The sequence below is a fragment of the Nicotiana tabacum genome, chromosome 8 (genome assembly GCF_000715075.1).
Source record: "Nicotiana tabacum cultivar K326 chromosome 8, ASM71507v2, whole genome shotgun sequence".
NCBI classification, from domain to species: Eukaryota; Viridiplantae; Streptophyta; class Magnoliopsida; order Solanales; family Solanaceae; genus Nicotiana; species Nicotiana tabacum.
This window is the reverse complement of record NC_134087.1, coordinates 135734359-135758676: the sequence shown is the minus strand read 5'-3', so window position 1 is coordinate 135758676 and position 24318 is coordinate 135734359. Positions and strand designations below refer to the sequence as shown.

Below are 24318 nucleotides of genomic sequence, written 5' to 3'. Positions count from 1 at the left end.
CCGTTGATCTCTTGAGATCAACGACCAAGATTGGTTCCGGGTTGGGGCAGGTTATAAAGTTAGGTCAGGGTTTTGGGTTAGGTGAATTGGGCTAGGGTTTTAATTGGGATAGGGGCGTATTTGATTGGGCTAGGGGTTCGAATTTAAATAAAGTTAAAGGGGCTATTTGTTAAATACCCAATTTATTAATAAAATAATTTGTAAAAATAGTTAATTAAATGATAAAAATAATTTAATGCATGAACATGATTTAAAATAATTACTTAACATTATAAAAATATAAAACATCATTTTATGCATATGTATGGCCTATTATTGCAAAATATGCAATTATAGTCTTAAAATGCAAATATAATTGTAAAAATGCAATTAAAATATTTAACACTTATATGAGAATAAATGATGAATTTATATGATTAAATCATCGTAAAGTAATATGAGGGATAATTATTGAATATTTATATAATTAAAAATACATAAAGAAATTCATTTAAGGCCTTTTAAAATTATAAAAAAATTGTAAAAATACTTGTGCATGTTTGTAAATATATGTACAATTTTTTGAAAGTATGTATGCATATTGAAAAATATATGAGGGAAAAATTGGGTATCAACAGTTGCCCCTCTTTACCCGGGAAGGATGAAAGAGTTTTCGGGTAAAGAAATGATGATCGATTTTGACTGAATGGGATGTTTTGAAAAATAGAGGCCGAACCCCGGTGTCTAAGTTGCCTAAATATCCCTGGTTTTACAGGAATCAGTCCATGTGTAGTTCTGGACCCAATGATGATTGAAGCCAATGGAGTTGTTATAGGAATGTTATCTAGTTTCAACAAAGGTTCTTTTGTGAAGGGTAATATCGGATGGAGTTATGATTATGAGTCTGAAGTATGACGGATATATCATAGGGCAGATATTTTAACAGTCACAGAGTAAAGGTGTGTAATTGGTGGGGGTCGATCACGTTTGAAATAATGGTAAGGCACGAATGGTAACCAGAAGGTTATGAATGGAAACCAGGGCGAAGGTTGCTCCTGTTTGAAGAACGGTTACTTCCTGGACCACCTACAAAACTTAAAACACAATGCATGCGAGTATATAGAGTATTGTGAGAATTTAAACATGATGCAAGTTCCCTTTGGACCATAAAATATTGTCTTTGGACAGTGAAGATGACGTTCTTAGACTATGATGTTCGGGGCCATGAATTATGAGATAGGAGATTTGCAGGCCATGAAATGGTGTTCTTGAGCTATGAAAATGGTGCCTCCAAACCATGTAATTATATGCAAGTTTGAGAGATCCTCAGGCCATGGCATGGTGTCTTCAGACTAAGAGGATGATGCCTTTGGACTATGACGCCTTTGGACAAATTAGCTATATATAAGCCCATGAAATAGTGACATGATGTCAAAGGTAATAACAAGACAGAGCTTAGTCTTGTCTAGAGTTTTGGGCAGAGCTTAGCCCTGAGGAAAGAAGATAATGTAAAGTCTAGAATAAAGCAACAATTATGCGGAGGGTGACCAAGCTTAATCTCACGAGAAGGCAGTGCTTAGCCTTATGCAAATATGGAGGCAAGACTTAGCCTCATGCGAGCTTTGAGACAAGGCTTAGTCTCATGCAAAGGGAGGGTAATGCTTAACCTTATGCAGATGTGGAGGCAGGGCTTAACCTCATGCAAGATTTGAGATAGGGCTTAGTCTTATGCAAATAGGGAGGCATGGCTTAGCCTCATGCAAGCTACGAGACATGGCTTAGTCTCATACAAATAGAAGGCAATGCTTAGACTTACACAAGTAAGGAGGCAGGGCTTAGCCTCATGCAAGATTTGAGACAGGGCTTAGTCTCATACAGATAGGGAGGCAGGGCTTAGCCTCATGCAAGATGTGAGACAAGTCTTAGTCTCATGCAAAATTTAAGACAAGGCTTAGTCTCATGCAAAGATAAGACAACGCTTAGCCTCATGTAAGATATGAGACAGGGCTCAGTCTCATGCAAAATTTGAGACATGGCTTAGTCTCATGCAAAGAGAAGGCAATTCTTAGCCTTATGCAAATGTGGAGGCAGAACTTAGCCTCGTGTAAGGTTTGAGACAAGTCTTAGTCTCATGAAAAAAGAAGGCAATGCTTAGCCTTGTGCAAATATAGAGGCAGGGCTTGGCCTCATGCAAGGTTTGAGACAAGGCTTGGTCTCATGCAAAGAGAAGGCAATGCTTAGTCTTAATGCAAATAAGGGAGGCATGGCTTAGCCTCATGCAAATGTGGAGGCAGGGCTTAGCCTTATACAAGGTTTGAGACAAGGCTTAGTCTCATGCAAAGAGAAGGCAATGCCTAGCCTTAAGCAGTGAACAAGTAACAAGTAGGAGTAGAATATTTCTTAGTTGGAGGTATATTTGCATCTCGTGGCCTGATTGTTATGAGGATAGTGACTTTGATATGTATATTTGCGAATACTCTTGTTATGTTCACTGTGCCTGCATTCAAAGAAAAATTGTGAGTTCTGTAGGGGTAGGTTGGTTCGTGTTCTCGTCTGCTTGCTTTGCTCCGCTCTACTCTGGAGGCCCTATTCGAGTTACCTTGAGTAGCACCTGGCGTCCATAGAAATAAGTTTTCGAAAATACGTACTTATTGATGAAATAGAGTTATTTTAAAAAAATAGTGATATGTAATATCAAATAAATTAGATGAACTAATGACTATAACACATTTTAGAGACATTGCAGCTTTCTTGCATTAGAATTTTGAGGGTCCTCCTCAAAATTCTGCCCCATTTTGGTAAATGATCCTTCAGCTGTATTGCGTGCAACGAAATTTGATGAACCTTCTCCAAAATTTTGAGAATCCTTCTAAAAGTTCTGCCCCAGTTTCTTAGCCAATCTCTGACTGTATTACATACGATGGTGCCGGCTGGACTTGCTCCAGAATTTTGAGGGCCCTCCTCAAAATTTTGCCACAATTTCTGGTTCCTAGGGAAATGAAAATTTTATTAAGATATGACTGAACCCACAGGGCTGCCTACATATCCCCTCTTAAATGAGAATCAGGTCAAACGTATTTCAGTTATATCAGATGAACGAGTGTAAACAATCTAAACATAATATCTCTTGACTGCATCTGAATTGATAGGTTTTGGCCAAACTTCTCCATCCATTTCTGCAAGTATGAGTGCTCCTCCTATTAGCACCCGGTGAACTAGGTAAGGACCTTTCCAGTTGGGAGAGAATTTCCCTTTGGCCTCATATTGATGCAGGAAGATCTTCTTCAACACCAACTGCCCCGGTGCGAATTGTCTTGGTTTGACCCTTTTGTTGAAAGCTCTAGATATTCTGTTCCGATAAAGTTGATCGTGACATACTACGTTCATTCTTTTTTCATCTATAAGGGGTAGTTGCTCATAGCGGCTCCTTTTCCATTCTACATCACTAAGTTCGGCTTCTTGTATGATCCTTAAAGAAGAAATTTCTACCTCGGCTGGAATGACCACTTCGGTACCATAAACCAGTAAATAGGAAGTTTCCCTAGTTGATGTGCGGATCTTAGTGCGGTACCCAATAGGGAAAAGGGTAACTTCTCGTGCCATTGTTTGTGATTTTCTACTATCTTCCTTAGTAACTTCTTGATGTTTTTATTGGCAGCTTCCACAACTCCATTCATTTGAGGCCTGTATGCTGTAGAGTTTTTATGCTTGACTTTGAAGGTTTTACCCATGGATTTCATATAAGGTCGACGGCATTATCAGTGACAATGGACTCGGGAACCCCGAATCGGCAAACTATACAATCCTTGACAAAGTCCGTGACAACTTTCTTGGTTACAACTTTGTAAGATGCGGCCTCTACCCATTTTGTGAAGTAGTCGATGGCCACTAGAATGAACTGATACCCATTTGAGGCGGTGGGCTCGATCGGACCGATTAAATCCATTCCCCAGGCAGCAAAAGGTCAAGGTGCACTTGTTTCTTTGAGCTCATTTGGTGGTACCTTTATCATGTGTGCATGTACCTGACATTGGTGACATTTCTGAACGTCCTGGATGTAATCCGTTTCCATGGTTATCCAAATTAGCTAGAACAAAACCATTCATATGTGGTCCACAAGTTCTGGCATGTATCTCCTCAAGCAATTTGGAAGCCTCCTTTGCGTCAATACACCTCAACAATCCCAGATCAGGAGTTCTTCTGTACATGGTCCCTCCACTTTGGAAGAAGTGATTAGACAGCCTTCGCAGAGTGCGTTTTTGAGTATGGTTTGCCTGTTCTGGATATTCTCCTTTTGCCAAATATTCTTTGATGTCGTGGAATCAAGGTTTTCTATCCATTTCTTCATCAACATGAGCACAGTAAGCTGGCTGGTTATGGATTTTCACCGTGATAGGATCGATGAAATTCTTGTTTGGATGTTGTATCATTGATGATAAGGTGGCCAGTGCATTTGCGAACTCATTCTGGACTCTTGAAACATGTTTGAATTCTGTCTTTGTGAATCTCTTCATTAGTTCTTGCACATAATACAAGTATGGTAGTATCTTGGTGTTTTTCGTAGCCCATTCTCCTAGAATCTGATGTATCAGAAGATCTGAATCGCCAATTACTAGCAACTCTTGTATATTCATATCGATGGCCAAATTGAGCCCCAAGATGCAGGCCTCATATTATGCCATGTTGTTGGTGCATGGAAAGCTAAGCTTTGCAGATACCGGGTAGTGTTGACCTATTTCTGATACCAAAACTGCTCCAATACCCACTCCCTTGAAATTGGCAGCTCTGTCGAAGAACATTCTCCAACCGTCGTAGGCTTCAACACTGTCCTCTCCTACGAATGATACTTCTTCGTTAGGAGAATATGTTTTCAAAGGTTCGTATTCTCCTCCCACAAGATTTTCAGCAAGATGGTCTGCCAATGCTTGTCCTTTGACTGTCTTCTGAGTTACATAGATGATGTCGAACTCACTTAACAATATCTGCCATTTAGCTAACTTCCTGGTTGGCATGGGCTTCTGAAAGATATACTTCAGAGGGTCCATCATGGATATGAGGTATGTGGTGTAGGCACTGAAGTAATGCCTCATTTTCTGAGCTGTCCAGGTCAAAGAACAGCAAGTGCGTTCCAACAGGAGTATCGTGCTTCGTAAGGTGTGAACTTCTTACTGAAGTAGTATATGGCTTGATCCTTTCTTCCTGTCTCGTCATGTTGTCCCAAAACATATCCGAAAGCTCCATCTAATACAGATAGATAGAGTAGCAAAGGTCTCCTAGTTTCTGGTGGGACTAGGATTGGTGGTGTGGACAGGTATTCCTTGATTTTGTCAAAATCTTTCTGACAATCCTCGATCCAACTTGTTTCAGCATCTTTCCGCAATATTTTGAAAATGGGTTCACATATTACCGTGGACTGTGCTATGAAACGACTGATGTAGTTGAGGCATCCTAAGAAGCTCATCACGTCCTTCTTGCTCTTTGGCGGTGGTAACTCTTGAATAGCCTTAACTTTGGACGGGTCCCACTCGATTTCACGGCGGGTGACAATGAATCCCAGCAACTTTCCCGCGGGAACCCCGAATGCACATTTTGCGGGGTTCAGTTTTAGATTGTACCTCCTTAACCTGTCAAAGAACTTTCTCAAGTCTACTATGTGATCTGCGACCCTCTTGGATTTGATGATGACGTCGTCAATATACACCTCTATTTCCTTGTGTATCATATCATGGAAGATGTTTGTCATGGCCTCATGTAAGTATCCCCAGCATTCTTTAGATCGAATGGCATCATTTTATAGTAGTATACTCCCCACGGTGTGATTAAGGATATTTTCTTTACATCTTCTTCATCCATCCAGATCTGGTGATAACCCGCGAAGCAATCTACAAAGGATTGGAGTTCATGCTTGGAACAATTGTCGATCAGGATGTGTATGTTTGGTAGTGGGAAATCTTCCTTGGGACTTGCTCAGTTTAAATTCCGATAGTCAACACACACCCTGACTTTCCCATCTTTCTTCGAAACTGGTACAATGTTTGCTAGCCCGGTTGGATACTCAACTACCCTGTTGACTTTGGCTTTGATCTCCTTAGTGACTTCCTCCTTGATTTTTAGGCTCATGTCTGGTTTGAATTTTCTGAGTTTCTGCTTCACTGGTGGACATATTGGATTGGTAGGAAATTTGTGAGCCACTATGGATGTGCTCAGACCGGTCATGTCATCATATGACCATACAAATATATCCTTATATTCCTTCAGGAAACGAATGTACTCTTCCTTCTCTGACGATGATAAGTGAATGCTTACGCGAGTCTCCTTGATGGTTTCGGTGTTTCACAAATTTATTGCTTCGGTTTCGTCCAGGTTGGACTTAGGTTTATTCTCAAAGTTCTCAACCTCCCTTACAATTTCCTTAGGTATTTCATCCTCTTCTTCTGAGTCACTATCCTTATGTTGCGTTGTCTTATTACATGTCACAACCATCAGTTCATCAGAAAACGTAATAGTAACGTTGTAGAGAGAAAATGTGAAAGATAGTAATGAATAATAAATAGCAATGCACTGATTAAATTTTGAAGATATCCAAAGAAATTACGGCTCGATGACTCGAGCAATTATTTCGCAACAAAATGCGTCTTTAAAAACAAAATTACTGGAAACATCTGAAATGCCTAGCATGGCTGTACGAAAAATAAATCAGGCTAAATGCCAAGATACCTAGGGACTCGGCGGGCCTGGGATGGTGTGGCGGTCCAATTCCTAAGAACAACTCCCTTTTCCATAGTCTGAATGGTGAGGCCTTCTTCCTTCTCCTCCTCAACTATCACATTGCAATCCATATTTTTATCTTCTAGGAACAAGTTTCTCAACCCAGCTTCTTCCTCTACAGATCCCCATATTGTATCGGCCTGCTGAAAAGTCTGACTTAGGTGTGTTACCGACTACTCGAGAGGGTAATAAGGACCATGCCATGGAGGCGACCAATCATCATACTCTTGCCAGGTGTATGGATGTCCCAACCCGAAAGTTGTGCCATGACTTTTCAACTGTATCAGTTTGGTAATGCCCTGGAGATTTTTCCCAAGCCCTTTGCTGGGTTCATACCCAGATTATGCCAGCATGATTTCTATTTTGTTACTCCACCACTTGTCCATCTCAATTGCGTTGACATGTTCAATGTGGTGATAAGTTTCTCCACCTCGCCTTCTTCTATTCTTGATAACCGAGATAGTTTGACTGGTGTAAATAGGATTAGTTCCATCTCCGTGAATGATTACTTCCTGACAGTTCCATTCGAACTTCACGGCCTAGTGTAGCGTGGAAGCCACAACCCCAACGACATGTATCCAAGGTCGACCCAACATAAGATTGTATGTAGCTGATATGTCAAGCACTTAGAATTCAATATCAAACCAAGTTGGCCCCATCTGCAAGTAAAGGTTAGTCTCCCCAATCGTGGCCCTTTGAGACCCATCAAACGCTTTCACGTTCATACTTCCTACCCGTATCTCGTGGAAATCTTTGCCCAATCTTTTCAGAGTACTCAACAGACAAATGTTGAGGCTTGAACCCCCATCTATTAGGACCCTGGCAATGAATTTGTCTTCAAACTGTACCGTGATATGCAATGCCCTGTTGTGACTTAACCCTTCAGGCAGTAGTTCATCCTCGTGGAAATGATCTTGTGACTCTCCAGTACTTGCCCTACCATGTTGGCCATTTCTCCACTGGTGATATTGTTGGGCACGTAAGCTTCATTTAACACCTTCATCAGAGCATTCTTATGTGCCTCTAAATTTTGCAATAGTACAAGATGGATATCTGGGCGGGGGTCTTGTTTAAATGATCGACGATAGATTATTCCCTCGCTGGTACTTTCCTCCAAAGATCATTCGGTCCATTTTCAATGACAGGTTTCTTGGTAGTAGCCTCCTTGCTTGATCCTCCTAGATTTTCGGGTGTATAGATCCTTCCAGTTCTAGTCATTCCCTGTGCGACATCAGATTCTTCCATTTTTGCTTTTCCCTTTCGCCTAGCTTCGGCAATGTAATCCTAAGGTATGGCGTTGGAATTGAAAGGATGTGTGGTTGCTACTGTCACTATGAAAGGCGTGGTCACTTCTACCTCAAATGGAACAGGTGTGGTTGCAGGTGGAGATACCTCTACCTCAAACGGAACCGATGCGGTTACCTCAACTTCGATTGATAACTGTATCTGTACCACAATAGGAGTGAGTGTGACTGTGGGTTTAAAGTCATCGCCTTCTCGAATAGGCCCGATTGACCCCTCGAGATCCCATTCTTCATCCGTCTCTATCATATGTACCCCATCACCCCTATGATTTGGGAGAGGATTGTTGCGGACGTTGGGTGCAGCTTTCTTTGTGTGTATGACCTTGTTATCAATTAATGTCTGGATCTTATCTTTCAATATCCGGCACTCGTCAATAGTGTGCCCCTTTCATACTGGAATGATATGCACATGTTTTATTTGGGTTGACCCATTGAGATGAATTCTCCATTGCCACAATAGAAATAGGGGTGGCATAACTAGCAACCTTCAATCTTTCGTACATCTAGTCGATGGGTTCAACAATGGTGGTGTATTATCTAGGTGGTTTGAGATCAAAGTTAGGTCGGGGTTTCTGGTAATTTGGATGAGTTGGAGGTGAATGATAGTAGGCTGGCTGTGTGTTATAAGTGTGATAAGTGGTTGCGGGTTGGGAATATCTGGGAGGTGAGGGTTGGTATGTAGGTGGAGGTGTTTGGTATGTGAGCGGAGATTTTGGGCCTTGGGCAGTCATTACTGCCCCTACTTCTTTCTTCTTTGATATGCCACCTGATTGCAATGCTTTGTTCGTAGCCTGCAGTGCCTCAAAATTTGTCACCATCCCACTTTTAATGCCTTCTTCAATCCTTTCTCCGAGATTGATGATGTTGGAGAACTTATGATTCTCAATAACCATTAGCCTTTCATGATACTATGGATCCTATGCCCGGACAAAGAACTTGTTCATCTGTTCCTCGTCTAATGCTGGTCTGACCTCAGTTGCTTCTGATCTCCACCGAGTAGCATACTCACGGAAAGTCTCAATTGGCTTCTTCTTTAGGTTCTGGATATAGAAGACAACTGGTGCATTATCTATATTGAACCTGAACTGGTCTATAAATTCTGATTCCATGCTCACCCAATTGGCCCATTTTTTAGGATTCTAGCTTATGTACCAGGACAGGTCATCTCCGGTAAGACTTCTCATGAAGAGCTTTCTCAAATGAACCTTGGGGTCATCTGTTCCGTCAAACATTTCGAACTTGGGAGGTTTGTAACCCTCCGACAGTTCCATATCTAGTTGTATGCATAATTCCTTGTAGTTCAGACCTTCTATCCCTTTACCTCCTTCAACACCCTGAACTCGACTTGTCAACTTCTTGAGATCCTCGACCATGTTCTTGATGAGCAGGTCCTTCTCAGTGGATTCTAGTGTATAAGAGATTGGTTGAGTGGAGTGAGGTAGTGTTTCCACGTATATGGGGTTATTTGGTGAATGTTAGGGATTTGGGTGTAGTGGTGATCGTTGGTTGAGTTTTGAGGATTGAGAATAGGTTGTGGTGTGTTTTGAGGAGTATGATAGGTAGTGGTTTGTGGGTACTGGGTTGGTTGGTGATGGTATTATGGAGGAGTTGGTATCGGTAGAGGATTGGGGTTTTGAGGTGGTGTGGTGTACTGATGGGGTACAAGAGGATTTTGTGGACATTGGTTTGGCATATTTTGAGGAGGTGCTGGGTTTTGAACATTTTGTTTGTTGACGTCTGGGACGTTCAGAGTGAGGGAGAGGTTTGCCAAGTTGCGGACCTACTCAAGTTCTCCTTGTAACTCCAGTATTTTCTGCTCCAATCGCATGACCAAATCATTCTGGGCTGAAGTACTCTGACCGTCTGAAGTTCAGTATTCTCAGCATTTTCTTTTCGTATATCACTCAAGTCATCCATCTTAGATTTTCCTTTGCTTTTCGTATTACTCAGAGGAGGAGGAGGTCGTGAAGGGCCTCTAGATCTGGTGTGATATGCTGATGATGCTAGTATATGCGAACCAACCTTAGGGGATGGGAATAATAAAAAGATAAAGAAAAACAAAAGGTAAACAAGTTAGTAATGATTCTGAAATGCTTGCAGTATTTAAACACATATTGCGGGAATATAAATTCGCGTCCTAATTTGGGAGCCTTATTGTGCCCAAGGTAGGCCTAGTGACAAATAGATTTGGAGAATTTCAGTACCAATAATTGCCTCATTTCATTAATGTAAAAATAGATGAACCCAAAATGACACTGAATAAGATAAGTCACTAATAACATTTGGCCTTATTACATTTGAAAAAGTAAATAAACCTAATCTACTTGGTCCTAGAAGGACCTTCTCCAGGTTGGATGCTCTTGTCTATCAAATCCCCCAGTTCACGCAGGTTCAGCAGTAAGTATGCACTTGCTAAATGTCCTCTTTCTCTTCCTTCAACGTTCTGGAAATTGGTGACTCTCTTCCTCATCTTTCCCTCTAATTCTATCACACTATACTCCAGATACTCCAACCTTTCGCTTGATTTAACATCCCTCTCTCTCCATTTGTTGATTAGTTCCATATTGGTCTTATGGCACTCCATGTGCTCGGCCTTGGACTCATGAACTCTTTTGCGTAGTTTGTTGTACTTCACCTGTGCTTCGGCAACTTCGTCTATGATCCTATTTCCTGGACAAACCTTTGGCTCGAATATTCCTCCTATGTTATCATCCAACCATGAGGGTTAAAAGTACATGTGACCGACGTGATATCGATCCACCTCAATGGTATCCTTTTCCACGATAATATTTAAGTGCCACATGTGTTGTGCTTCATTTTGTATGGAATGGTGTCACCTTGAAAATCATCTATGAAGTGAATCATTTTAGCAACTCGCGGTATGACCTGCTTCCTGCCTGCCTGTCTCATAACCCTGAGGGGAGCATAAGGGTATATGCCCCTTAACCCGATCAGTACCAAGTGTGGAACATCCCTAGATCTGATGATGAACTCATCGGTAGGGAACCACTCGAACATCCATTGAACCTGGTCCTCGGTCAAATTGTTGAAAAACTGCACCCATCCTACAACATCCTCTGGTTGAGCAAATCTGTCTAGGATATAGGTCATTTTCTTAGGATGATGGAAGGCTATATGATCATTCCACGTCCTTCGCGTAAATTCTTGACGGTATTGGCCTTTTTGGAAATGTTCTAATAGCCAAACTTGCAGCAGCAGATTGCAACCTTCGAAGTATTTGTACCCCTTCTGACAGTGCTCCAAGGCCCGGTATATGTCTGCTATGATCATATGGACAATAGTATATGTCTGTCCTTTGATCCCCTCCATCAAGGTTTTGGCTACCATGGCCAATCTGGTGTGGATTCTTTCCCCTTGGATCGGGAATACTAACATACCCAAGAAACAGACAATGAACACAAAAACCCTGTGGTGGATCCAACCCAAGGAAGTGATGAAGAATTCGTCATCGAAGATGCAATAAGATCTGATGTGACTGTATCGTTCATAGAGGAAGTCTAAGGGTACGTAGGAATTTTTCAGGCACTCTAAGCCATCGTTCTTCTTTAATCCCATCATCTTCAGAAACCCCCTGGTAGTGCGATTTTTCGGTGCCAGTAAACCGGGACTATCCCAAGGCAACCCAGCGAATCCCCTTATTTCTTTCAAGTGGGGGGTCATTTCTATGTCTCAAAAGCAGAACACGGCTCTTTCTTTATCCCAGAACATTGTCACAGCTTCGATTAACATGTTGTTTGGCTGAAGGTTCAATAAAGAAGGCAAATTTCCCAAAACCCTTTTCACATGATTCTTATCACTTGACGGAAGATCCTCCCACTAATCTAGCAACAATGGTGGTATATTACGGACCATGCCGAACCTGGGACCTCATGCATTATTTTCTACAAAACAAATGTGGGTAGGACCTTTCCCCCTCTAGATCCGACTATTTATACAACAATGATTAGCATATTGGCACTTATTTCTCCAAAATTAATGCGCACAATCGTGGTTGAGTCCGTTGGGATTATGGAAAACTTGATGGACTTTTGGACGAGGCTTGTCTTAAAGGATTATTATGTGGACAACATATTAACCGAATAGGTTTGACCATGATGCATGTACAATTAATCAGAGTAAGGTTTCTATAGAGGTCTAGACTGGTACTCTCAAGTGGACAACTGGAGGGGGAAAGGCACAGAACCGTCGACTGCACCGCTGATCGACTAGTTTTACTGCAAATACGCCTTTCCAAATTTAAAAGGGTGATATATAGGAAGAGCGCAAACACTCATCAAGCGTTGCTATAGGATTGATTATGCACGAGTGAAATATGATGTTGATCATGATTTATGCAGCAATAAATAGCATGTTATCACGTATTTGCACATTAAAAAGAATAATAAATGTGGTATTAAATAATTGAAAGACGTTCAAGAAAGAAAACAAGGAGACACGTAAGTTTCAGTAGTAAAGGAAATAATAAATGCTTGAAAATAGACAATTAAATCCAAATAAAGGGGGAATGGGAAATGGTGCACATGAATTAATAAGAAATAAGCATTCTTAAGACTAATTCACAAAAACAAGTTCGTTATGGTAAGAGCCTAAAATATCTCCAGCAAAGTCACCATACTATCGCGCCCCCTAAAAGTCGTTATGGCCGACCTTTTTCCGGACGTAAGCGGCACCAAATTGCCCGTGCGGCCCCTGTAGTCACCCCACATTACAGGCCAGCCTTCTCTTTTACCAGGTTTTCTAGCCCGATCATGTGCCTGTGGTGGAGCTTGCCCAAGAGGCTTACTCCAACTGTGCCGCCCGTATGATGTATAGGCTCATAGCCTTGACTAGCTGTGGCGCTTATCATCTACTGGATCTTATTCATGCGCATGCCCGGGGTTGGATAAGGACACGTACATCCCTTGCCTAGCACTGAGCATCGCTCTCGCGTGCACAGTCCAATCCTCAAGCTTGACACTTGCCTCGTGCATCCGCACCCAGCTTGTGCTTTGCCCAAGTAGGGCTACCTTTAGTCCTTGGCCTTTGTCATGTGCGTCTTTCATAGCATGCCTATCCTTGGCCGTTATGGTTTAGACATTTTTTGGGACAACTCATTTCCTTTTGGGAATTGGGTATGAAATTTGAAGAGTCACCACTTAACGGATTTAAGGTACGTTAGGGCACCTAAAGCAAATAACTCATAAACCGGTTTACATTACCAGAGATTGGGTAAGGACTCGAAATAACCTTGAGGGAAAGGTATTAGGCACCCCTCGAAATCCATAACGGTGGGTACCGGCCAAACTCGAATTAGGTGAATTAGTCATATAAGCAAACAAAGCAATTTAAACAAATAGAGATTATTCAAACGGGGATAAAAAGGGTCCTAGGTTTATTAGCCTATAGGATCACTTCTGTGCAATACTTGGTAATCGTCCCCAAGTTGGGGGGTGCTACATATAGCATTAGCGCATAGGTCATCATATCCATTACTACCCGATTACCATCCCCTTAATTATTGTTACCTAAGCGTTCTAATAGTATCCAGTACGTGCCTTATGCGTGCATTACTTGTCCCTTGCCTATGGCCCTGGAGGTGTTTAGGACCTCTATTTAAGGAAGTTCTAGACTTATCTATGTTGTTTTAAAAAGAATAAAACTAAGCAACAAACAAAAAGTCAAGTAGGACTATCACATAAAGATGCAATTAAGGACTCATATTTACCTCCACAAATAGACGAACAATTGCACACCTCAAACAAACAGTTTTAAAATTTAAGAGTCCTATATGCAGGATACCTAAATGAGCATAAATAGAATAGACAGTAGTTATTAAAGCGAGGCAGCAAATACCTAATCAATTTGCCTACTGATTTTATTGCTCCCTGAATATGAGCAAGTTTCAAACAAACCATCACAGTTTTAGACCCAGAACTTGATTGACCTATAGGCTTGCCTAAGTGATGATCGGGGAGAAACCTATGGACATGATATCTAAGCTGTAAACCAGATGCTAGTCTTAACAAGCAAATTTTATCTTTAACTCCTATAGGTATGGTTTCTAAATGCTGAAACATGTTGAAATCCTATAGGCATGAGTTCTAAGTGCAAAAACTGATTTAAAACCTTATAGGCATGGTATCTAAATGCAGGAACTGATTTAAAACCTTATAGGCATGATTTTTAGGCGAGTAAAGCATCAATCTTATAGGCATGATTTTTAGGCGAGTAAAGCATCAATCAATTGCCCAAACGAGCTTAATAAGGCAATTCCTAGAAACATGATTTCTAATGCACACACGAAGGTTTTGAAGACATGATTATCGATGAAAAATACAGAAACGATTTAGAAGCAGGTTTTCTAATGATGCGAAGGATGAAAATTCAGGACTCAAAGAATTTGATGAGTCCTATATGCATAGCTTCTAATGCACATAAGTAAACAAGAATCGCAACAACCTATAGGCATGATTTCTACCTGTTCCCAACAAAGACATATACATATATATATATATATCCCTCCCAATTTTACTAATAACCACAATATCTGTTTACAAAGAAATATTATTACAAACCAAATATAAATGAATTACAGAATGAAATCACTATACTATAGGGAGCCTAGATAGGCCCAAAAGTTAACCTGAGAGCCAGGCCTTCAACCAAGTATGAAACATGCCAATATTCTCATAGTACACCCAATGGTCTTCTGGTGTATTAAAGTTCCCAAGGGCCTTAGGGACCCCAGGCAATGCTCACACCAGAAAACCCTTTAAAGAAACATTTTTGTAAGCAAGTTTTGGAAAAAGCCAGCTCCAGTGTGTCAGAGTTCAGAGAATTCTCATGGACTTCTAGGCAGTGCTTACACTGGAGGGGCAGGACCCTGGATTTCTAAGAGTACGAGTTGAAAATAGGAGGTAGTTTTAAGAAAACAGTTTGGATTTTCTGGGATAAATAGGAACAAACAGAGTCATTTCAACAATTGGAATTCAAACAAAGATTGCAGCAATCAAACAGTAGATAGAAACAATTTCACAACCACTTCAACCAAAGTTTCAAATGGCCTAGATTCGACTTAATTCATTAATTACTACTAGATGGGCATATGGACGTGTATTAAACAAGGAAAAACAGGCTGGTTGGAGGCATAGACATTATGAACAAATCAGGAACCTGCTAGGGGGTGAACACCTAAAACTGGACAGAAAAGCATGCTAGTTGAAAAGCAAGTAGACATAGGTCTAATTTACATAGGAGCAAACATGAAGACATGCTGAAAACACATAGGTCTAATTAAATAGAAGTAGACATGCTGATTAGGATCAATAAACATGAAGCACATGGATCTAATTAGATAGAAGTAGACATGCTGATATACTAAAAACAAAAATCATCTAGGTTTAATCACATGGATGTAGGCATGCCGATTAAGAGTAATAACATGAAGCACATAGGTCTAATTAGATAGAAATGGACATGCTGATGACATGGAGCACACAGATTTGATCACACAGAAGTTTGAATGATAGCAGAAGTGGAGACATACCAGTTAAGAGATAGCAACAGAAAAGTGATGCAAACAAGATCCAAGGGTCTAGCCTTGGCTTTTAGCCGACTAGACGGTGCGACAAATAAAGAATATGAAGATTGTGATGGAGGATATTGTGTGAATAAGAGCAAGAACCTTTATGTATTTTCTCTATATGTGTGTATGTGTGTTTAAAAACAAAGTGAGGATTATATAGCATTGAACAGAGTAAAGCAAATAAGGTAAAGAAGGTCAAAAGTTCACAAATAAGGCAAAGGGAACAATCGGTCAGTCAATTAGGCTTAATAGGACCAATCAATAGGCAGAATCATGGAGTTATCCAAAAAAACACGGAATTGAGGTCTAAATAAGGTAGGTAATAGGTCTAATAGTCAATTAGAGTCAAAACACGAAAATTCCGGCCAGTAGCAAGGACAATTAGTCACACAAATAAGGTAAATAGGTAAATTAGAGACCACCTGTGGTTGGTAAAACAATCAACTCCCTAAATTAAGCTTAGTAAGAGTAATTAAGGCAAGTAGTGTCAATTAAGAGTCCTAAAATAAGGAAAGTAGATAAAATTACAGGAAGTAACCATCTCAGCAAAAAAAAGAAATTTCAAACCCTAGACAGTCAGATAATCAATCAATTACTCAAGGAATAACAGGCAAATATTGAAGTGAACAATGAAATAATTAAACAAACTAAAGACTGGAATATAGTCATAAAAGAATTGGTAGAAAGAGATAATAAAACACATAGGAACTTTTAGAAAAGTTTTTGCAGAAAAAAAAATGAAGTGAAACCCTAGCTCTTAGAAAATCGATTAATAATAAGGAAAATAGAAGATCTCTAAGGAAAATACCATAGAAACTCGAAATCGTTTCATATCTACAAGTATATGAATAGATCCAAATTGTAAGAGATGAGGGTTTTGAGAAGGGGACGAGGTGAAGGAAAAAATCTAACCTCAACCACAAAGATAACCAATACTCACAAACATTGATAAACACAAGGCATGTTCATAAGAAAACGAAGAGTCTAGGTCGACTCTGAGTCGAATCACTTCAAAATTCCCTCAGATAACAGCAAAAATCAAATAACCAGTAGAAATAGTAGGCTAGATAGGGTAGCAAATCACCAGATAATACCATAGCTGGTCAGGGATCGAAGAGGTTTGGGAAATTTTTGGGTGATGACGTTTTAGGGTTTGGGGGTGTATGAGAGAGAAGAGAGAAGAGAGACGAGAGCATTTGGGGGTGGCGGTTCTTAGGAAATGACATAGGGTTTGGGGGGTTAGGTTAGATAAAAAAGGAAGGTTTGTTCTGGACCGTTGATCTCCTGAGATCAACGACCAAGATTGGTTCCAGGCTGGGGCGGGTTATAAAGTTGGGTCAGAGTTTTAGGGTAGGTGAATTGGGCTGGGGTTTTAATTGGTCTAGGGGTGTGTTTGATTGGGCTAGGGGTCTGAATTTAAATATAATTAAAGGGGCTATTTGTTAAATACCCAATTTATTAATAAAATAATTTATACAAATAGTTAATTAAATGATAAAAATAATTTTTATGCATGAAGATGATTTAAAATAATTACTTAACATTATAAAAATATAAAAAGTTATTTTCTGTATAGATAATGTAGTTATGCACATGTATGGGACATTATTGCAAAATATGCAATTATAGTCTTAAAATTGTAATTAAAATATTTAAACACTTATATGAGCATAAATGATGAATTTAGATGAGTAAATCATCGTAAAGTAATATGAGGGATAATTATTGAATATTTATATAATTAAAAATGCAGAAATAAATTGATTTAAGGCCTTTAAAAATTATAGAAAAATTGTAAAAATACTTGTGCATGTTTGTAAATGCATGTCCAATATTTTAAAAGTATGTATGCATATTTAAAAATATATGAGAGAAAATTTAGGTATCAACATTGTTGATAAGTTCTGGTTTGCCACAGAACTTGTGGGGGGAAGCCGTTCTTACAACTAACCGAATACTAAATCGAGTACCTCATAGCATTACACAATCCATTCCAAATGAAAAATGGAAAGAAAGGTAGGTCAACTTGAATTATTTTAAAGTTTGGGGGTGTTTGACAAAAGTGCAAGTTCCTAAACCCAAAAGGGTAAAAATAGGACCGAAACCATTGATTGTGTTTTCATAGGATATGCGACCAATAGTAAAGCATATCGATTTTTGGTTCATAAATCAGAAAATCCCGACATTCATACTAATACGATTATAGAATCCGATAATGCTGAGTTCTTTGAAAATAAATATCCGTATGAAAAGGAATGTGAGTCGATTGGTGAAGGATCTAAATGACCTCAGGAAGAAACAAAAGAAAGTACATTTAATCAGGAGGATCCAAGACGTAGTAAACGTCAAAGAACGTCTACTTCATTTGGATCAGATTTTGTGAATTTCTTATTGGAAAATGAGCCTCGAACATTTAAAGAAGTCATGTCTTCTTCGGAATCATTATTTTGGAAAGAGGCAGTTAATAGTGAAATAGAATCCATATTGAACAACCATACATGGGAATTGGTTGATCTTCCTCTTGAAAATAAATCTTTGGGTTCTAAATGGATCTTTAAGAGGAAAATGAAAGATGATGACACTATTGATAAATTTAAGGCAAGACTTGTAGTCAAAGGGTATAGACAACGAGAAGGTCTTGACTACTTTGATACATACTCTCTAGTTACTAGAATTACGTCCATACGGATGTTAGCAGCATTAGCTGTAGTGTATGGTCTTGAAATTGATCAAATGGACGTTAAGACGACCTTCTTAAATGGAAATTTGGAGGAAGAAATCTACATAGAACAATCTGAAGGGTTTGTGATTCCAGATAAAGAAAAGAAGGTCTGTAGACTTGTTAAGTCCCATTATGGACTAAAACAAGCACCCAAACAATGGCATGCGAAATTTGATCAAACAATGTTGTCAAATGATTTTAAGATAAATGAATGTGATAAATGTGTGTACATTAAAAATGTTCCAAATCACATAGTCATTGTTTGCTTATATATGGACGATATGCTGATAATGAGTAATGATATTGCCAACATAAATGCTACTAAGCGTATGCTAACTAGAAAGTTTGATATGAAGGACTTGGGAGTTGCTGATTTAATTTTGAGGATTAAGATCCATAAGACTCCTCAAGGTCTGGCATTGTTACAATCTCATTGTATTAAGACAGTACTTGAAAAATTCAAGCACTTAGGGTTTAAAGTTGCAAAGACTCCAATAGACGTGAATCTTGCATTAGCAAAGAACAAAGGCCAAAACATATCACAATTGGATTATGCTTGTGTGTTGGGATGCTTAATGTACATCATGAATTGTACACGACCAGATATAGCTTGTGCTATAAGTAAATTGAGTCGATACACGAGCAATCCAGGTCAATCTCATTGGATGGCAATGAAACGAGTTTTGGGATATTTAGAACATACCCAAAACTTTGCTTTGCACGACAATAAACATCCTACGGTCATTGAGGGATAATGTGATGCAAATTGGATCATCAGATCAACTGATTCCAAGTCCACAAGTGGATATGTATTCACTATTGGTGGAGGAGCGGTATCTTCGAAGTAGTCCAAACAAACTTGTATTGCCCGCTCTATAATGAAGGCTGAGTTCATAGCCTTAGATAAAGCTGGTGAAGAAGCTGAATGGCTCCGAAATTTCTTGGAAGACATTCCATTTTGGCCCAAACCGTCAGCACCAATATGAATACATTGCGATAGTCAAGCGGCAGTTGGAAGAGCTGGGAGCATTATGTATAATGGTAAATCTCGTCATATACGACGAAGACATAAAACCGTTAGGAAATTACTCTCTACAGGAATTATCACGATTGACTATGTAAAGTCAAGTGATAATGTATCGGATGCACGTAAAAAAGGCCTAACTAGAGAGGTAGTTGAGAAATCATCAAGGGGAATGGGACTATGGCCGAGAACAAGTCATAGTGGAGGTAACTCTACTTAGAAGACTGGAGATCCCAAGATCTAGGTTTAGGGAGATCAAACAAAGTCATTAATGACAGTTCAACAGTGTCAACTAAACTTTTGGTCCATTCTCGTGATGAGACAATGTTCAGTACCAAGGATAAAGCATTAAGGCTTTTTAATGATTTCTAAATTTGATATGCGGTATATCAAATAGTGTATCTACGGGATGACACATTTAGGAATCACCTATGTAAGTGTGAAGTGTTAGCTGCTTCAAGGAGAATTTTGTAAGGCCAGTTCTCTACGCACTTATGAAACCAATGCAGTGTTCATGGCTGAAACGAACACAACAATGAGAACCAAAGACGGTTAAGGGATTGATTGTGTGACTTATAGTTGTCTAGGTATACACTAAAGTTCGACGGTTCAAAGATATCAAATCTACCGATTGATTGAGTATATCCGACATAAGTTCACTACGGAAAGTTCAAAGGGAAACCTACTTATCCAGATGCAATTAATCCTTACTTGAGAATCACACAGTTTTTCACGCATATTTCCGTGATATAGCCATTCCCCATTCATGTGGGGGATTGTTGGATTTTTAAGTATATTAATGCTTAAAAGAGGGTTAATGGGAAATGGAGGAAAAATAAAATATTTGAGTTTCATTTGAGATTCTCGCCTTGATGAAGGAATATTGTCCCATATTGGAAGAAGAAGAGATTTTTAATGGGTATATAAGCAATTGCTCTTCTTCTAGAACTTAAAGAGTTGAGAAGAAGGCAAGCCTCGTGCCGTCGTCGCTCGCTCGCTCGGCTTCGGCTTCGGATTCGGATTCGAATTTGGATTTGGTCAAATGATCGATTGATTGATTAATTTTTTGGACCAAATTTATTTTTTAATAATAAATATTAATAGATATATTATTAAATATCCATTTTAATAATAAAATATTAATATTAAAATCCAACCGTTCCCATTTTTCCGTTTTCTGTTTTGGTAACAGAAAATTAACTACCTTCTTCAATTTTCCCTTTTTATTTTTCCTCTTTATTGTTGAGTAAATAGCCATTTATATTATGGCATTTATGTTGTGGCCGTTTTGCATAAACAGTCATTCTGAAGAGTTGCACCACTTCTGATTTCAGCCCAACATTGGCTATAAATACAAGTCCATTCTCTCGGATTTTCCATACGATTTTATGAGTTTCTCTTCCTTATTCTGCATTGTTTTAACTTCAAAGAAAAGAAGAGTAAGTGTAATTTGTTATCGAACTTTGTGGTCACTGAAACACTGGAGTTTGAAGTACCACTACATCAGTATGTAATTCGTTCTATCTTGGGAGAAAATAATCCATAACCTTGGGTACTAGGAGGGGATTAAATTCCTTAAGAAAATATTGTGAATTCAGTGGGCTCGGATTAACTTTTATTTCGTTTATATTTCTATTTATGTTGTTTTATTTTGTCCAGAATTATTTTACAAATACAGTTTACTAAAACTTTGTGATTGATTCATGCCAATGCAATACTCTCAGATTTGATTTCTTTAGGCGTCTTATGCAGTTTATGGTAATGTGGTTTCTAGGATTAGAGGAAATATTTTTGGTGTTCTGGATGAAATATTTTTTTTAAATAAAAAATTCCCCTTAAAATTAACCATAAAGTTTGTTAAATATTTAAAGAAAATCTAAAGTGCTCACAGTTTGACAAACTTAAAAGTGCTCACAATTTTCTCTAGCTGGAACTCACTCTCTTGTCCAATTTTAGGCTCTTCCTAACTATCAACTAAGTCTGCAATTTGTTGATCATTAGATGTTTTATCCCATTCTTCTACTTTGACCTTCATTCTCTTCATTGTTGCCTTGAGAATTTCCATCTCTTTTCGACGTTCATGAGTTTGATACATTAATTGCCTCATCATTTCCATTATATGAGCATCAATTTAATATCTTCCATATCGTTGATCCTATCAAACTCATAAACATTATTAGAAAGATCATAATAAGAGTTTGGATACAGATATAAAGAATTAGGACAACTATCCTAATGGCCACCTTGACCACCACACATGTTCCAAATATTTCACACATAGGATTGAGATTGTGCGCACAAACCACTCTTGGGAACATTCTAACAATTTTTTCACCAGTGGAGTCCTCCACAATATGGACAAGGATCATCAAAGTAATAATCATCATTCAAACAATCTTCATTCCATGATGTCATGTCAAAATAAGAAAAGAAAATACTAACTAAATAAAAAAAATTAAAACTTGAACAAAAATCAACTAAAAGTTAAACTTAGACAAACAATCAATAACTAAGTCCCCGACAACGATGCCAAAACTTGTTGGTTCCCCAATTACACGCAAGTATACATGGCCATCACGTAATAAAGTGACTCAAAAGTCAGATGTCGAACCCACAGAGACTTAGATTAACTGTTGACTAAGCAATCTAAAATCAATTTAATGTTCAATATGATCAAAAGTTTAACTTTTCTATTACAACTGCTATTGCAAAATTTAAACATGTAACCAAGGGGGATATAGATTCAAGGGTTGTGGTCGGTTTATCAATCCTATTGAGTTCGTAATTACACTTGTTAATCCAAATTATCTATGATTGCTAGTTGATCAGATCATTTATATAAATAGCATGTTTCCACAATACTATCCGCCTATTCATAATATCAACCCTATATTCCTATGGTATTGAGTCTATCATGAACGAATATAATACGGTATTCAACTAAGCAAGACTGTTAGGTATATTCCTATCCTAACCGCGAAATCTTTTCCCGAGCCACGGGTTCAGAAACAAGCTCTCTCTAATTCTACTCTAATCTAAACACGACTTTCCCAAGCATAGCATAGATAGTAAATAGAACTCAACTGTTGGCCAAACAATTAAGCAATTATGCACAAAATTAGAGAAACAACCAAAGATGATAACTCGAATTAACGGTAATATAATTAATAAACTTCAATATTCATGACAACCACAACCCTAGAATGCGAAGCATAGATCCACATAGATATGATAGTAAAACAATAATTTCTTCCAAAGAAACATAAAGATTACTAAGTTTGATAGAAGAAATATGGAATCTGATAAATTCCGGACTCTACAACGGCTCCGTGCTCTCCCTAGGTCTAAATTATGTGAAAAGTCCTCAAAATAATTATTTTCATGTATTTATAACAAGTAGGGTTGGGCCAAGAAGAAATCTTCTTTTCCAAGCTGAAATAGGAAAATTTGCGAACTTACTACTTTCCATGCGTCGCACTAATGCTTTTTCCTGTGAGACCAAAAAAAATCCAGTTTCTGAACTTTGGAAATTTCTGACATAAAATTACACTAATGCCTCGCACGGTGCGTCGCGCAGTGCCTCGCATTAGTGCATTTCTTCAACAGTTGCTTCTTCCTTGAATTTTGACTTCCAGAATTGATCTTTGACCTCCGAACATAATCCCGGCTTAATCCTTTGGGCTTTTACTCAAACTTCAAAGCTTCAAATAACTCGAATAAGCTCCATAACATCTATATAGCTAAGAATCACTCCTACAAGGCATAAAATAGGCAATTAATGCAATACACTAGCGATTAAAGCTCAAACTCAATTAAAGTATGACAAATTCGAGTATAATACACGACTAAAATATATAATTATAGCCTACCATCATCATTTCATTAGCATTGTTTATATCTCTTGTCCTCTTGATGAGATGTGAATATACTACTATTCCTGATATCATAAACCACTATGTGAGGCGGAAATGCTCCGATGAATAATATAAACAAGATTATTAGCTATCATACTGCATAAGGTAGAATATGCTATGCTAAGTAATTGCATAAGAACGTGACACGTGGAAGGCAGAAGGTAGCTAAACCGAAGATAACTGTTTCATTTGTTACCAGAAAGAATGATGCTCGTAAAGATGCAGTACATGCCTATCACCCGGTAGCATTTAATGAAAAATATTCTACAACATTTAGTATACTGCCTGTTACAAAGAATTTGTCATTCATGCCCGCTGTTACACATTCTTCAATGACCCTCATAATTAACATTAAAAAGGGGCATGATCCTAAGACCTTGTTCCCTAGGTGCAACTATAAATAGTGAGATCTGTTATTATTGTAAAGAGAGAAATTTTCTGGCAAACTTATGCTATAATCTATTCAAAGTTTTATACATTTTTACCTTTTTACTTTTTGATTTCATTACTATTGTGCCCGGAAGCCTTGTTCCCGGAACTACTATTTCTGCTATTTCATCTTCATCTCAAGGTTAAGTATTGTATATTTCTTCAATTGTTTTATTATTTCAGGATCGAATTAATTCACTTATCTAGAAATTACATATAAATTCAACTGTACCGTTTTACGGGTAGACACGTAGATTTATACGAAGACATTCTGACATAGACAACTTATGAAATGAAATGTATAACTGTCATGGTTTAAACGTTTGAATTACTTTTATCTGGGCCCGACGTGCCATTATGAACAACTACACATGTGATGCTACATTACAAGGACTTGAGCATTCATGGAATTGAAGATGAAACCCCACCCTTGTCAGGACCGGCTGATGGATGAAGCAACTAAAGCATTTGCTTTAGATCTCACCCTTGTAGGGGCCCTAAATTTTACCCACAGTAGGATACTTGGGTAAAGTTGTATTAAGTATTTTAGGTAGAGAGGTTCTTTACTATATAAATTTAAAAAATATTTAATT

At 38.5% G+C, this 24318-nt stretch overlaps 1 pseudogene; it reads left to right on the top strand.

Moving 5' to 3' along the window:
- Positions 1 to 24129: 24129 nt before the first annotated feature.
- LOC142163330 (UDP-glycosyltransferase 73C4-like) overlaps positions 24130 to 24318 on the top strand; it is a 35865-nt pseudogene continuing 35676 nt past the window's right edge.